This window comes from Vombatus ursinus, unplaced genomic scaffold (genome assembly GCF_900497805.2).
Source record: "Vombatus ursinus unplaced genomic scaffold, bare-nosed wombat genome assembly UNPS02014812.1, whole genome shotgun sequence".
NCBI lineage: Eukaryota > Metazoa > Chordata > Mammalia > Diprotodontia > Vombatidae > Vombatus > Vombatus ursinus.
The window spans coordinates 48,764,040-48,779,103 of record NW_020954590.1 but is presented as its reverse complement, the minus strand read 5'-3'; the positions used below and the strand labels follow the sequence as shown (position 1 = coordinate 48,779,103).

The window sequence follows — 15,064 nt, the reverse complement described above, 5'->3', positions numbered from 1 at the left end:
TGTGTGTGTGTGTGTGTGTGTGTGTGTGTGTGTGTGTGTGTGTGTGTCTCTCTCTCACCAATTTCCACTATCTTCTAACTTGGTAAATACGGGTGTCCCTGAAGGCTCTGTCCTAAGTCATCTTCTCTGCAATTTCTCCACTGATAATCTCATCCATATCCCCTAAGTCTTTGATTATCATTTCTACATAATGACTCACAAATCTATTCAGTCCCATGTTTCCAACTACCTTACTTGCTGAAACAGCACCTGGATGTGCTACCAATAACTGAAAACCAACAGGTTCAGTATAAACCTGATCTCATGATCTTTTCTCCTAAATCTGCTGATCTTACTGATTTATCAGTTTCTATTGATGGTACCATTATCTTTCTACATCTATATTCTACATTTTGTTGATTCTACTTCAATAGTACTTAAAAAAATATTTCTCTGTCTCATTTCTCAAGTTTCCTAAGCCTTAGAACTGAAATTGGGAAATCCTTGCTCTCACTACCTAGCAGAAACAGAGATGCCTCCTTAAAAGTGTAAAAAGTCGAGTGGACTATAAAGAATGGTATCAATCATTCAACATGTATTTATTTAGGTGCTTTCTAATTATTAGGTACTGTGCTAGGCACTAGGAATACAAGTACAAAGAATGAAGCAATTTCTAATTAAAAGAAGTTTACAGTGTAAAGGAGAAAAAAACTACATGTAAAAATGTACGCAGCATAAATAAGAAGTTACCAAGTTGAGGCAAGTGAAGTCAATAAGAAGTTATCAAAAGACCAATGTGTGCCAAGTACTGTGAAAAAAGCACAAAGAAAAGCAAATAATAATCTCTTCTCTCATGGAACTCAGTCCCACGGGGGAGACAAAATGCAAAAATTAAGTAAATGTAGAAAACCTTAAACTCAACATGTTCAAAATAGAACTTTTTAATAGAACTTGTTAATGTTTTAGAACTTTTTAATCTGTTGTCGTTATATAAAGGTTAAATCAGAGAGCTTTTCAGAGACAAGACACTTGCATTAGGGAGAATTAGGGAAGATTTCTTGCAGGAGGTAGGATTTTAGCCGAGATTTAAAGAAAGCCAGAAGGAAAGATGAGGAGAGACGAGAGTTCCAAGTATTCCAGACATGTTCATTGGAACATCAGTAAAAATGATCAGGAGGTGAAGTATCATGTGCAAGAAACAGCAAGGTGGTCAGTGTCACTGGATCACAGAGTACAGGTGTAAGAAGAAGCGAAAGATAAGAAGACTGGAAATGTGGGGTACAGGGGAAGAGAAGGAAGAGCAACTTATGGAGGGCTTTAAAAGATAAGAGAATTTTACAACTGAATGAATAAGAGGCTGCTGTGTTCAGGAAGATCAATCTGACAGACTGTGGAGGATGGACTCTAGAGTGGGGAGAAACTTGAGACAAGCAGACCAACCTGCAGACTTCTGAAATAACTCAAACATGAAGTGAAAAGCACCTGCACCAGAATAGGACAGAAAGGGTCATATATAAGAGATGTGGTGAAGATAAAAACCTCAGGTTATGGCAACAGATTGGCTATGGGAGATGAGAGAGTAAGGAGTCAATAATGACATCTAGGTTGTGAACCTGGGTTTTGGGAATACGATGGTGCCTTTGACATACTAGGGGCACCAGGTAGAAGGGAAGGTTTCAGAGAAAAGATACAATGTTCTGTTTTGGGGATGTAAAGTTTAAGATGTTCTACAGGATATCCTATTAGAGATGACTAATAAATAGCTGGAGATTCGAGACTGGAGGTAAGGAGTAAGGCTGGGCTGGATTAAGTAGATCTGAGAATTATCTGCATAGAGATGAAGACTGAAACATTGGGAGCTGATAAGAACATCAAGCAAAAAGAGGGGAAGAATCTTGGGAGATACTCATGGTTAGCAGGAGCAAACTGGATGATTATTCAGCAAAGGAGATTGAGGAGTAGTCTGACACTATTGAGGACAACTGGGAAAAACTGTCACAAAAACCTAGAAAAGAGAATCCAAAGAGGATTATTGACATGTCAAGGCTGTAAGGGAGATGAAAAAGGAGATAAATTATGCAATTAAAAGATCTTTAGTAACTTTGGAAAAAGCATATTCAATTGAATGATGATATCAGAAGTCAGACAGCAAGAGAGTTAAGAAGTGAGGAAAGCAAGTGGAGACACCTATTATAGATGGCCTTTTCAAGGAGTTTGGCTTCAAAAGTAAGGAACAGCTACCGGGGATGGACAGACCAAGTGAGTGTGTTTTTAATAATGGGGAAAACATGGGCATTTTTATAAGCAACAAGGAAGCAGACAGTAGACAAGAAGAAATAAAAGATTAGTGAGAGAGTAGGAAATCTGCAGGAAAAGATGGGATAGAATGAGGTAACTTGTGCAAGTAGAAGGAGAAGGGCTACCTCTTCAAGTGAAAGAGAAGCAGAAGGCATCTTAGTGATATGAGATGAGGAGGGGAGTAGAGGGAGCTCTCAGCAAGTTGCTTCATTTTTTCAGTAAAATATGAAGGAAGATTCTTAGCTGAGAAGGTGGGGATACAGGGAACAATGGGAAGTTTGAGCAGGGATGAAAAGGTCTGGAAAAGCCATTTGGTGAGGATGGTGAATCCACTAGGGTGGTATAAGATGATCACCTTGCCGAAGACAGGACCCAACTACATTATGTAACCTGAGTTTTCAATTTTCTCACCCACCCTCTCCTCCCCCCTCTCCAAGACAGTGTGCAATCTGATATAGGCTCTACTTATACATTCATATTAAACCTATTTTCCTATTAGTCATGACATAAAGAATTAGAATTAATGGGAGGAACCACGAGAAAGAAGAAACAAAACAACGAAAGAAAAGGAGGGCAAATAGTATGCTTCCATCTGCATTCAGACTCCAAAGTTCTTTGTTTGGATGTGGATAGTATTTTCCATCATGAGTCTTTTGGAGTTGTCTTAGATCCCTGCATTGCTGAGAAGAGCTAAGTCTATCAAGGTCAGTCATCGCACAATGTGGCTGTTACTGTCTACAATGTTTTTCTGTTTCTGCTCATTTCACTCAGCATCAATTCATGTAAGTCTTTCCAGGTTTTTCTGTAGTCCACCTGCTCATCATTTCTTGTAACACGATAGTATTCTATTTCATTCATATACCACAACTTGTTCAGCCATTTCCCAATTGATGGGTATCCCCTCAATTTCCAATTCTTTGCCACAACAGAAAATGCTGCTATAAATATTTTTGTACATGTGGGTCCTTTTCCTGTTTTTATGATCTCTTTGGGATACAGACCTAGAAGTGGTATTGCTGGGTAAAAGGGTATATGCACAATTTTACAACCCTTTGGGCATAGTTCCAAATAGCTCTCCAGAATGGTTGAATCAGTTCACAACTCCACCAACAATGCATTAGTGCCCAATTCTCCCACATCTTCTCCAACATTTATCATTTTCCTGTTTTGTCATGTTAGCCAATCTGATAGGTGTGATGTGGTACATGAGTTTACTTTCTTGAAAAACCATTGTTCCCCAATGAGATTTTTCAACAATTTGGACACTTTAATTTTTCACTGGTGTCCAATTTGCTTAAGTTAGGATGTTTTGATTTAAAATGGTAATGAAGATTGTATTCCTTCAGAATGGCTATTACTTCTCAGCAAACAAGGCACAATATTTTGTCTCTCATGTAAGTAAACAAGTATCTCTTTGTCCACTCTGTAATAAATATTCTATGTTCTGATTCAATCTTCTGTTTCTTTTTATCATCCATTTTACAAAATCACTCTAAAAATTTTAATGTTAGAACCAAAAAAAAAAAATCTCCACAGCAACTGCTCACATACAAAGAAACTGAACTAAGTGTCTGACTCTTTTTTTTGGGCAATTGGGGTTAAGTGACTTGCCCAGGGTCACACTGCTACTAAATATCAAGTGTTTGGTCTGAGGCTGGATTTGGACTCAGGTCCTCCTGACTTCAGGGCTGGTGCTCTATCCATCGCGCCACCTAGCAGCCCAGAGTGTTGACTTTGGAGAAAGCACTAGACATTCATGTAACCTGGAGGGTGGCCTTGCAGTGAGGTAGAGGAAGAAGCCCTCTCATTGTTGCTGCTCATTGCATAGAAGGCATTAGTTGTGTTGGCCCGTGGCGGCACTCACTTTGTCCTTGTTCACGCCAGTAATGACCAAAAACACAGAAAAGATGACTTTCACTCTTCCCAGACTAGAGACAGACTAACAATGGGTAGATGCCATAGGTCAGGTAACAAACAGGAGAGAGTATGCAGTGGCAACCCACCTGCCAAGTTACATGACAGGCACAATGGTGACTAGTGGAAGGGAGTTAAGCAGGGCATGGACAAAGCACTACATCTTTACTTTTTTTTCCATCTTCTACATTTTTAGTGGGTCGCTCAAAATTCTTTGGTGGGCTGCAACTGGCCCGCGGGCTGTATGTTGTTCAGGACTGATTCAACATCACATTAATAGGAATGAGGGCAGTGGAGGATGAGAGTAATCCAAGAGTAGGTCTTAGAAGGGCAAGATTAGCAACAGGATAAAAGGACAGCATGGGACCAGACAGAAGAGGGCAGTAGTTTACCAAGGGTTAAAATGGGGAAAGGAAGAGAACGTAGTCACTTCAGGGGTGTGTTAGCTTGGGAGAAAAACTAAGGGGTGGAGGGATTGAAGGTCATGGTGAGGACAAAAAATGAGATTAGGGGTTGTAAGGGAAAGGGTAGAATGACCAGAAATGATAATCAGATAAAGGAAATTCAAAAGTCAGGTACAGAGAAGTGGGACACTTATGGGTGAAGATAAGATAAAGGGCATGACTATCTCTGTATGTAGGGAGTAGAGGAACAGGTTCAAGGGAAATGATTAAAGTTGAGGATCTGGGAAGTTAAGAGTGTTTGTGGGAATAATCATATATATGTTGAAATTCCCTATTAGAGAAGCAGGAATTAAGAAGGGCAGGAGTTAAGAAGAAAAAGACTGAGTCAAGCATTGAACTCATTATCTTGATTGATCTGATTGAATAAACCTCAAAAGAGATGTTACTGAGTGATAAGGGTAGCTGGAGAATTTGTAGGTGGTGATGGGGAGCAGGAATATTCCAACTCCCCCATCATCAATCAACCAATTAATAAACATTTGTTAAATGCCTACTATGTGCCAAGCACTGTGCTACCAAGACCAGTGATTCTTCAGGGATTACAAGCAAAAATAAAACCAGTGCTGGAAAGGTGGCCAAAAAACCTGAGTCATCAGGAGAGAGCCAGTTCTAAGTAGAGAATATGTAAAGAGTAAGAAAGGATAAGGATTAAGATCAAAACAAGCTTGTTAGTTGTGGAATAAGCATTCCAGAGAAAGAAGTGGAAGAGGTGAGATCTTGAGGGGAATGTGTGTGGGGGGGGTGAGCTGTATTGAGGGAGATGGGAACATGGGAGAAAGTCAGTGGATGACAGCCAAAGTTCAGACTCACTGTAGTGAGGAGAGGAACTACAGGGTGGGAGTGTGCTAATCATTGAGGAATGAAGTCAACTAGGTTATCATTGTCCCAAGAGCCTACTAAAGCAAAGAGGTTAGAGGTCCTTTCAAGATAAGAAAGGATAGTGGATAGAGCACGGGCCCTGAAGCCAGGAGGACCTGATTTTATATCCAGCCTCAGTTTTGTTTAACAAGGATGCCCACTGTCACCAATATTATGTAGTATTGTATTGGAAATCATAGCAATAGCAATAATAGAAGAAAAAGAAATCAGAATAGGAAATGAGGTAATAAAACTATCTCTTTCTGCAGATGATATATGTAGAAAACTCCAAAGACTCAACTAAACAGTTAACTGAAGTAATAACTTTAGTAAAGTAGTAATATATAAAGCAAATCCACATAAATCATCAGCATTCCTATATATCACAAACAAAACCCTGCAAGAAGAGACAGTTAAGAGACAACCCATTTAAAATAACTCTAGACAGTATAAAATACCTGGGAGTACAACTGCCAAAACAAACCCAGGAACTATTTGAACAAAATTATAAAAAAACTTTTTATACAAATAAAATCAAACTTAAATAACTGGAGAAATAGTAAGTGTTCATGGGTAGGCAGGGCCAATATAATAAAAATGACAATTTTACCTAAACTAATTTATGTATTCAATGCCATCTCAATTAAATAACCAAAAAAAATATTTTATTAAGTTAGAAAAAATAAAATTAATTTGGAAAACCAAGAGGTCAAGAATATCAAAAGAAATAAGAAAAAATGTAAAGCAAAGAGGTTTAGCAGTACCAGATCCTAAACTATATTATAAGGCAATAATTATCAAAACTATCTGGTACTGGCTAAGAAACAGAAAGGCAGATCAGTGAAACAGAGTAGATAGACAATTTGCAGCAGCAAATAAACATAATAACTTTGTATTTGGCAAGTTTCGAGACTTAAGATTTTGGAATAGGGACTCATTATTTGGTAAAAATTGTTAAGGAAGCTGGAAATAGCCTGGCAGAAATTGGACATGGACCAATGTCTTACACCTTTTACCAAGATACGGTCAAAATGGATACATGACCTAGATATAACAAGAAAATCTAAAAAACATGGAACGTTACCTATCAAGACATTGATTGGCAAACAACTTATGAATAAACAAGAGATGGAGAACAGTGTGAGGTATAAAATGGATCATTTTGATTACATTAAATTAAAAAAGGTTTTGTACAAATAAAAAATAATGTAGCCAAGATCAGAAGGAAAGCAGAAAATTGGGAAAAAATTCTTATGGATAGTTAAGTTTCTCAGATAAAGGTCTCGTATCTCAAATATATATATATATAGAAATGAACAATGCCAAGTATAAAAAATGGGTTCTAATTTTTGGTTTGTATTTGAGTTTCTTGGATATATCAACATGACAATTGGCTAACTTAAAATTATAAATTCTCAGGTCTAAAAGATTCCAAATTTGATTTTCTGATAATAGAGACATAAAGTTTGAGCTAACTTTCGATATTTGACCTAGTTATTGGCAAAGAAAATTTAAATGTGCTAAGACCAATTTTGTAGGAAATTTTTTTAGCAGAGAAGAGGATCTCTACAAGTGACCTGAGTATAAGAAGTCAGTCAGCTAGAAACTGCTCTGAAGACCACATTCAAATTTGAGAGCTGCATCAGATGTTTCCAGAGAACCATTCAACTGTAAGAGATGAGACTTCTATGAAATGGACAATTTTGGGGGCAGCTAGGTGGTGCAGTGGATAAAGCTCTGGCCCTGGAGTCAAGAGGACCCGAGTTCAAATCCGGCCTCAGACACTTGACACTTAATAGCTGTGTGACCCTGGGCAAGTCACTTAACTCTGACTGCCTCGCCCTCCCCCCCAAAAAAGGACAATTTTTTCCTTTTTTTATTATTTGCTTTTTCCCTATGCACTTTTTATCTACAAGGTCTACTTAATGAAGAGGACCGCCCCTTTTGATTCCATCAATGTGATCCATCTCTTTACCTTTTCCCTTTACATTGTTTCATTTTATAAGCCCCATAGTTAAGAACTCTTGATGAAATACTTGTCATGTCACTCAGTGATTCATTGAATAGAATCAAATGGGGATATGAGAGAAAGGATTATTTCTCACTTGTATTAAGAACTAATTACTGAATTAGGACTAAGGTTTTTCCTCTTTTCCACTTCCTCATCCAGAAATCAACCAGTGCGGAAAATCTTGGCTTACCCAGGCTAAGATCTGATCAAAGACAGTAAAAGAAATTCTAAATTTAGGCTAATGGGTGGATTCTTACTCATCGTGTTTATTCAGACAGGTCCCTTTTGTGAGACAGGTGATATGGACATTGATAAGTCTCTTTGACCAAGACTTGGGTGATCTAAATCACATACTCCCAAAACTCTCATTAGAATGAGCCCACATCTCACTACAATATTTATTTTCTCATTATTTGTTAACCAGTCAGAGTAGATTGCCCCTCTCAGGGACACCCACTCTTCTAAGGGTATATAAGCGCTGAATGGTTCCATGTGGGGTATTAGGCATTCGACAGTGCCACTCACTTCTTTTAATTAACAAAATTTTAGCATTATTAATAAAGTGACTACCCAGAAATTTTATCTCTAAAACTTTTTAAATGTCACAGAACTCTGTCAAATCTATAAGAACATGAGTTATTCTTCAATTGATAAACAGTCGAAGGATATGAGGGGCAGTTTTCCAATGAAGAAAGCAAAACAATTTTTAGTTATATGAAAAAATGCTCTAAATTATAATTGACTGGAGAAATACAAGTTAAAACAACCTTGAGATATCATTTTACACCTACCAGATGGCTAAAATGATTGAAGGGGAAAGCAACAAACGTTGAAGGGGATGTGCAAAAATTAGGACACTAATTCACTGCTGGTGGAACTGTGAACTGATCTAACCATTTTGGAGAGCAATCTGGAATTAATGCCTGAAGAGTTATTGAACTGCCTATATACCCTTTGACCCAGCAATACCACTATTAGGTCTGTTTCCAAAGGTGATCAGGGAAAAATGAAAAGAGCCTACATGTTCTAAAATATTTGTAGCAGCTCTCTTTGTGGTGGCAAAGAACTGGAAATTGTGGGGATATCCATCAGCTGGGGAATGGCTGAACAAATTGTGGTATATAATCGTGATGGACTACTACTATGCTATAAAAATTGATAAGCTAAATGATCTTAGAAAAACATGGGTAGACCTAAACGAAATAAAGAGTGAAATGAGCAGAACCAATAAAATGCTGTATATAGTGACAGCAATATTGTTTTAAGAAGAACTCTGCATGACTAAGTCATTTTGACTAGTATTAAGTACCAAATTAACTACAAAGGACTTCTAAAGGAAGACATTCTGTACATCTATTTATGATTTTTTTTCTCTGGATGTAGATAATGGTAGCCATCTCTAGGGCAGGGGAAGGGGAGAGAAGAAAAAAAAAGGAAAAAATATAAAATTACATGATAACTTTATTATATATGTAAAAGGAATAGCAAGTTGCACATAACAGATTTGTAGTTTCATGTGCAATCATCTTTTTTTCTATTCTACTATGTTATGGAAATGCTTGTTTTATTTCTTAAGTTCAGAATAAAATAGATAAAATTTCAAAAAATGTATTAAGCACCTACTATGTACCAGGCACTGTGTTAAGCACTGGGGATGCAAAAAGAGAGAAAAAACAGTCCCTTATCCTCAAGGAGCTTACAATCTAATGGGAGAGACAAGCAAATGAGTATGTACAAGCAAGCTACATACCGGATAAATAATAAATAATTAACAGACAGAAGACACTAAAATTAAGGTAGGCTGGGAAAGGCTTCCTGTAGAAGATGGTATTTTAGTTGGAATTTAAAGGAAGCCATGAGGCAGGGATGAGGAGGGACATTTTTGGCATGGGAGACAGCCAGGTGGGCCAGTGTCACTGCATCAAAGAGAATGTGGAAGAGAGTAAGGAAGACTACAAAGGAGCAGGCTAGGTTATGAAGGGCTCTGAATGTCAAACAGAGGACTCTGTATTTGATCTTCAAAGTGATGGGGAGTCACAGGAGTCTACTGAGTAGGAGAATGACATAGTTGGACCTGTGTTTTAGGAAAATCTGGTGGCTGAATGGAGGATGGACTGGAGTAGGGAGAGACTTGAGACAGGCAGACCCATCAGAAGAATATTATAGTAGTATCAGGGAAGGAAGGAGAGGAAATTTTAGGTGGAAAGAATGAGCTCAGTTTTGTAAATATTGAGTTTAAGATGTCTACTGAACATCCAGTTTAGAGAAGTCTGAAAGCCAATTAGAGATATGAGACTGGAGGTCAGCCGAAGTTAAGGTGCAATAGGTAGATCTGAGAATCATCAGCATAAAGATGGTATTAAATCCATGGGAGTTGATGAGATTACCAAGTAAAGTAGTACAGAGAGAGAAGAGGACCCAGACAAAACCCTGTGGTAACCTATGATTAGATGGCATGGTTTAGATGAAGATCCAGAAAAGGAAACCGAGAAGGAGCAGCTAATAAGTGAGAAGAAAACTAGGATAAAGTGGTATTCTGAAAACCTTGAGAGAAGAGTATCAAGGAAGAAAGAGTATTAAGCGCTTTACAAATATTACCTCATTTGATCCTCACAAAAAATTCTGATTTAGGTAGTGGTATTATTATACCCATTTTACAGATGAGGAAACTAAGAAAAACAGAGATTAAGTGACTTAACCCAGGCCCAACATTCTATCCACTAAGTCATCTAGCTGCCGTTAGGGAACCTGAGAAATTCCCTGAGGCCCATACAATGGATTGCCACACTAACTGAATGGTATTCTTCCCTGGTTCTCCTTCTACCTGTCTTATTACCTGTATCCAATACTCATCCAACTCCTTATGTCTTTCCCAATCAACCAATACTTATATGGCACGAGTTCAGTTCATAGAGTCTTTGATCATTTAAGCATTCTCCAGATGATCACTATGCAAAACTCCTTGAGGGCAGTGATCTTTGTTTTTCAATATAGTGCTGATATTACATGCCATTTGCTTAATATTCATTGAATTATACTAAATTGACAAGCATATAGTTGGACCATCACTTTCTTATTCCCCAAAATTCTTAGGGCAGCTTAAATTCATATTAGATTTCTTGGTTGCACCATTCTGGAGAGCAATTTGGAACTATGCTCAAAGTGCTATAAAACTATGCATACTCTTTGACCCAGCAATACCACTTCTAGGTCTGTATCCCAAAAAGATCATAAAAATGGGAAAAGGACCCACATGTACAAAAATATTTATAGCAGCTCTTTGTGTGGTGGCAAAGAATTGGAAACTGAAGGGATGCCCATCAATTGGGGAATGGCTGAACAAATTGTGGTATATTAATGTAATGGTATACTATTGTTCCATAAGAAATGGTGAGCAGATGGACTTCAAAAACACCTGGAAAGACTTGTATGAACTGATGCTGAGTGAAGTGAGCAGAACCAGGAGAACACTGCACATAGTAATATTGACACTGTGTGACGACTGACTTTGTTAGATTTAACTCTTCTCAGCAATGCAAGGATCTAAAACAATTCCAAAAGACTCATGATGGAAAATGCTATCTATGTTCAGAGAAAGAACTATGGAGTCTGAATGCAGATTAAAGCATACTATTTTCTCTTTTATTTGTTGTTTTTTATGTTTTCTTTCTCATGGTTTTTCCCTTTGGTTCTGATTCTTCTTTACAACATGACTGATGTGGAAATATGTTTAATATTTCATACACATATAGCCTATATCAGATTGCAAGCTGTCTTAGGGAATAGGGAGTGGAAGGAGGGGAAAAAATTTATAACTCAAAATCTTATAAAAGCAAATGATGAAAACTAAAAATAAATAAACAAACATTTCTTGGTTACCAGAGCACACTGTTATGTCATACTGAGCTTGTAGTCTATTAAAATGGCTATTTTTTTCAGATAAACCTTTTACCTTTTAAAATGAATTCTATTGCTATATTGTTTTGTATTGTCATGAGTGAAATTCAATAAAAGGTGGGCTGAGGTACATTCTCAAAGATTCTGAAATGGAGACTCAGCTCCTTTTCTCTAAGATTAGAACAAAGAATGAAACAGAGTAGGTGAGGGAAAAATACAATTGGTTATAGGACTGGTGATATCATGGGGTTGCGGACAACATGGCTGAGGCATAGAGAACAATATGACTGGTTGGAAGTTGGGAATGAGGAGCTAGCAACAACTCCCTTTCTGCGACTAAGAAAAGTTCACTGTTTGAGTCTACCTGGAAGGTTAGAGATAGTAGACCAGATTTCTTTGGGCAGCAAACCAGACATCCTTGAAGGATTGCTTGGTGGTGTAAAGATATTAGACTAGACTAGACCAGACTCCCTGGTGTCTACCTGCTTTCCCCAAGGACAGCAGATTTCCTTGAGGCAAGAACAGAAAACTGATTAGAAGAATTGGGTTTCTAAACTTAACTCATTACAGGCTGGCTGAATTTCTGAACTAAGTTCAGAGACAAAAAACCATGACTTAGGCCAGTTATAGGACAAAATCCATTGACTATAAATAGGATCAATAAAAGATAATGCAGAGTCAATTTAATCTTCTCAGTATCACACCCTGATTCCCCCAATATTCTTCCTTCTCCAGTCTCCCAGAAAGCCAACCCTCATAAAAAGCAATCTAAAACAAAAACAAAAAACCAAGGACTACATGAATCTCAACTATCAAACATTCTTGGCAGATATAACAATAAACAAATAATTGGAGAAACATGAATTGTTCATGAGTAGGTCAAGCCAATATGATAAAAATGCCAATACTACCTAAATTCATTCTCTTATTCAGTAATGTAAAATCAAACTCCTCAAAGAATTATAGACCTAGAAAAAGTTATAATAAAATCCATATAGAAGAACTAAAAGTTAAGAATCTCAAGGGTAATAATGGAGAAAAAGAATAAAGGAAGGGGGTCTGATGTATAAGTACCAGATCTCAAACTGTACTATAGAATAGCAATCTCTAAAATGACTTGGTATTGGTCCAAAAAAGGGGTAGGCAGATCAGTGGAACAAATTAGGCACACAACAAAAGAAGCAAACAGAGTAGTGAAGTATTTAATAAATTAGCCAGAGACACCAGAACTGCTGGGGAAACTGGACAGGAGTCTGGCAGAAATTAGATTCAGACTAACTCCTCACACCACACATCAAGATAAGCTTCAAATGGATATACAACATAATAAATCTATTGTAGTTGAAGTTAGAAGGGAAACAGGATCCTGCTCAAAGTCTTAGCTCTGTGTGCCATATTTCAAGCAAAAGCCACCACATACAGAGTAGGTATTCAAGAAATATTTATGGAATAAAATATCCCAAAAGATTGTAAAGCATATCTGAGCATGTAGACGAGTGGAACTCCTTCCTCCCCACCCTATATCAAATTTTAAAAAATAATGAACTTCTAATGGTTTCTTGGAGACAAAGCAATAGAAAGATATTTGTGGCTTAGCCAACGTTTTTCCAAAGGCTACAAGATAAACAGGTAATTTTTGGCTTTGTTTATGTAGATTTTTTTTTGTTGTTTTTAGGCAATTGGGGTTAAGTGACTTGCCCAGGGTCACACAGATAGTAAGTGTGAAGTGTTTGATCTGAGGCTGGATTTGAAGTCAGGTCCTCCTGACTTCAGGGCTGGTGCTCTATCCACTGTGCCGCCTAGCTGCCCCCTGTAGATTTTTTAAAAACAATGTTAAAGCCTTAAAATCTTTCCCTCTTCCTAACTTCACTGTTACTGACAGGCTCAAAACTTAATTATGATCTCAGACACCTCTCTCACATCTCTCAAATCCGATCTGTTGCAAGGTCTGTCTAATCTCTCACATATACTCCCTCCTGACACTACAACCACCATGGTGCAGGCATCTAAATATATTAAGTGGCAGAATCCAGAATCTAATTCAGGTCTTTTGATTTCAAGGCCAGTATTTTATACATCACACCACAATTTAGTTTTATTATCTTAATAAGTTGAAGCACCCTAAGCATATTCTTATTTTCATCCCCACTCCCATTTCCTAAAGGAAAACAAAAAAAAAAGGAAGTGAAATGTATTAAAAATAGTTTATAAAAAAATTTTTTTGAACAAAGTTTTCTTAGCTCTAGTCTCATCCAAAATCAATGCCAGTATAATTGCATGGATAGATGTTAATATAAAAGAATGTACATAGTACGACTTATTTTAAGTAACTTGTTTTCTCTTCTGAGAATTCTGCAGAAAAATTCTCATCGCATGGTAGAAAGGCAAAAAAGCAAGCAATGCTTCTCAATCAATCTGTAAGAGAAGCAAGAAGTTAATGTTTTCAATTAAGGAAAACCACAATTTATGAAACTGCATACTTCTAAGCACTATAAAACAATAAGGAAATAAAATCTAGTAACTTTTCATAGTAAAAAAAAATTACAACATTTAAGGAGAAACACTTCTTCTAAAATAAATTTGTTAACCTTGAGCAAGAGGCCTTGCTCAAGTTGCTGCATTTTCCATTTCCCAATACTTTCTATAAATACCTATGTAATTAGTCTTAAGCCACATTTAATTTGATAAATATTGCATATGTTTAATAATAACAATGTGCAGGTAATGCTTATTTTAAGTTCTTTTCTGTAATCATAAGTAAGAAACCATTTCAAGTTAGTGACACCATATAGAAATTCTAAAGATGTCATTATAATGTACTGGTTTTAATATCCTAGACTTTTTGTTATTATCAATTAATTTTACTTCAAATTTTGGCAAAGGTTTTCTTCAAGAACCAAGAATTTTAGCTTTCTTTAGGAAAAGCTTCTTAATACCTACACATTCTTTTAAATTGCTGATAACCAGGAATCTACCAAAGAAAAGGTGATAATTGATTCGTCCATCTTATTTCCATGTCCATATGAAGTTTATTCAGATGTGAAAAACAATTTTCATTAAGGATGAAGCTAAAAAATACACATTCATTATTATTTTGTTATTCTGAATGTGTTAGTTCCCCCTGGAGAAAGAGAATTTTGACTTTAATTTACCCTTCACTTTTAGAAAATAAGAACTTATCTTTTTATATATCCTTTGATATTAACAATGTGACAACAAAATAGATTGGTTCTCTTCTTTTTAATGTTACAGATGTTTGCTAAAAACTATATAAAACAATAACAAAAATATTACTATTTAGATGAACTAAAATAATTACAGCCAGATACAACCCAACATCCTTCTCCCTTTTAAAGCTAAACTGTTTAAATGTATTTCTTGAAACAAAGAAATTGATCTATTGTCAGAATTCTAATGTGGTTTGCTTTCTGTAATTACCTGTTTATTTTGGGAACTGAATGAATAAATTAATGAAAAAATATTTACAAAGCATTTATTACGAGCCAAGCACTGTGCTTAAGTATTTAAAACGAACAGAAAAACCAAGATACTCCCTGCTCTCAAGGACCCTCACAGTCCAATTGGGGATGATAACACCTAAAAGAAAGTTCAATTTCAAAGGGGATAGAAAGGCCCAGAAGGC

The 15,064-nt window shown here is 36.7% G+C and overlaps 1 protein-coding gene across 2 annotated transcripts in view; it reads right to left on the bottom strand.

Annotated features, from left to right (window-relative positions):
- The window catches only part of LOC114054092 (tyrosine-protein kinase Yes), a 99,665-nt gene that overhangs the window by 60,980 nt on the left and 23,621 nt on the right, over positions 1–15,064 (bottom strand). The window lies entirely within an intron of this gene.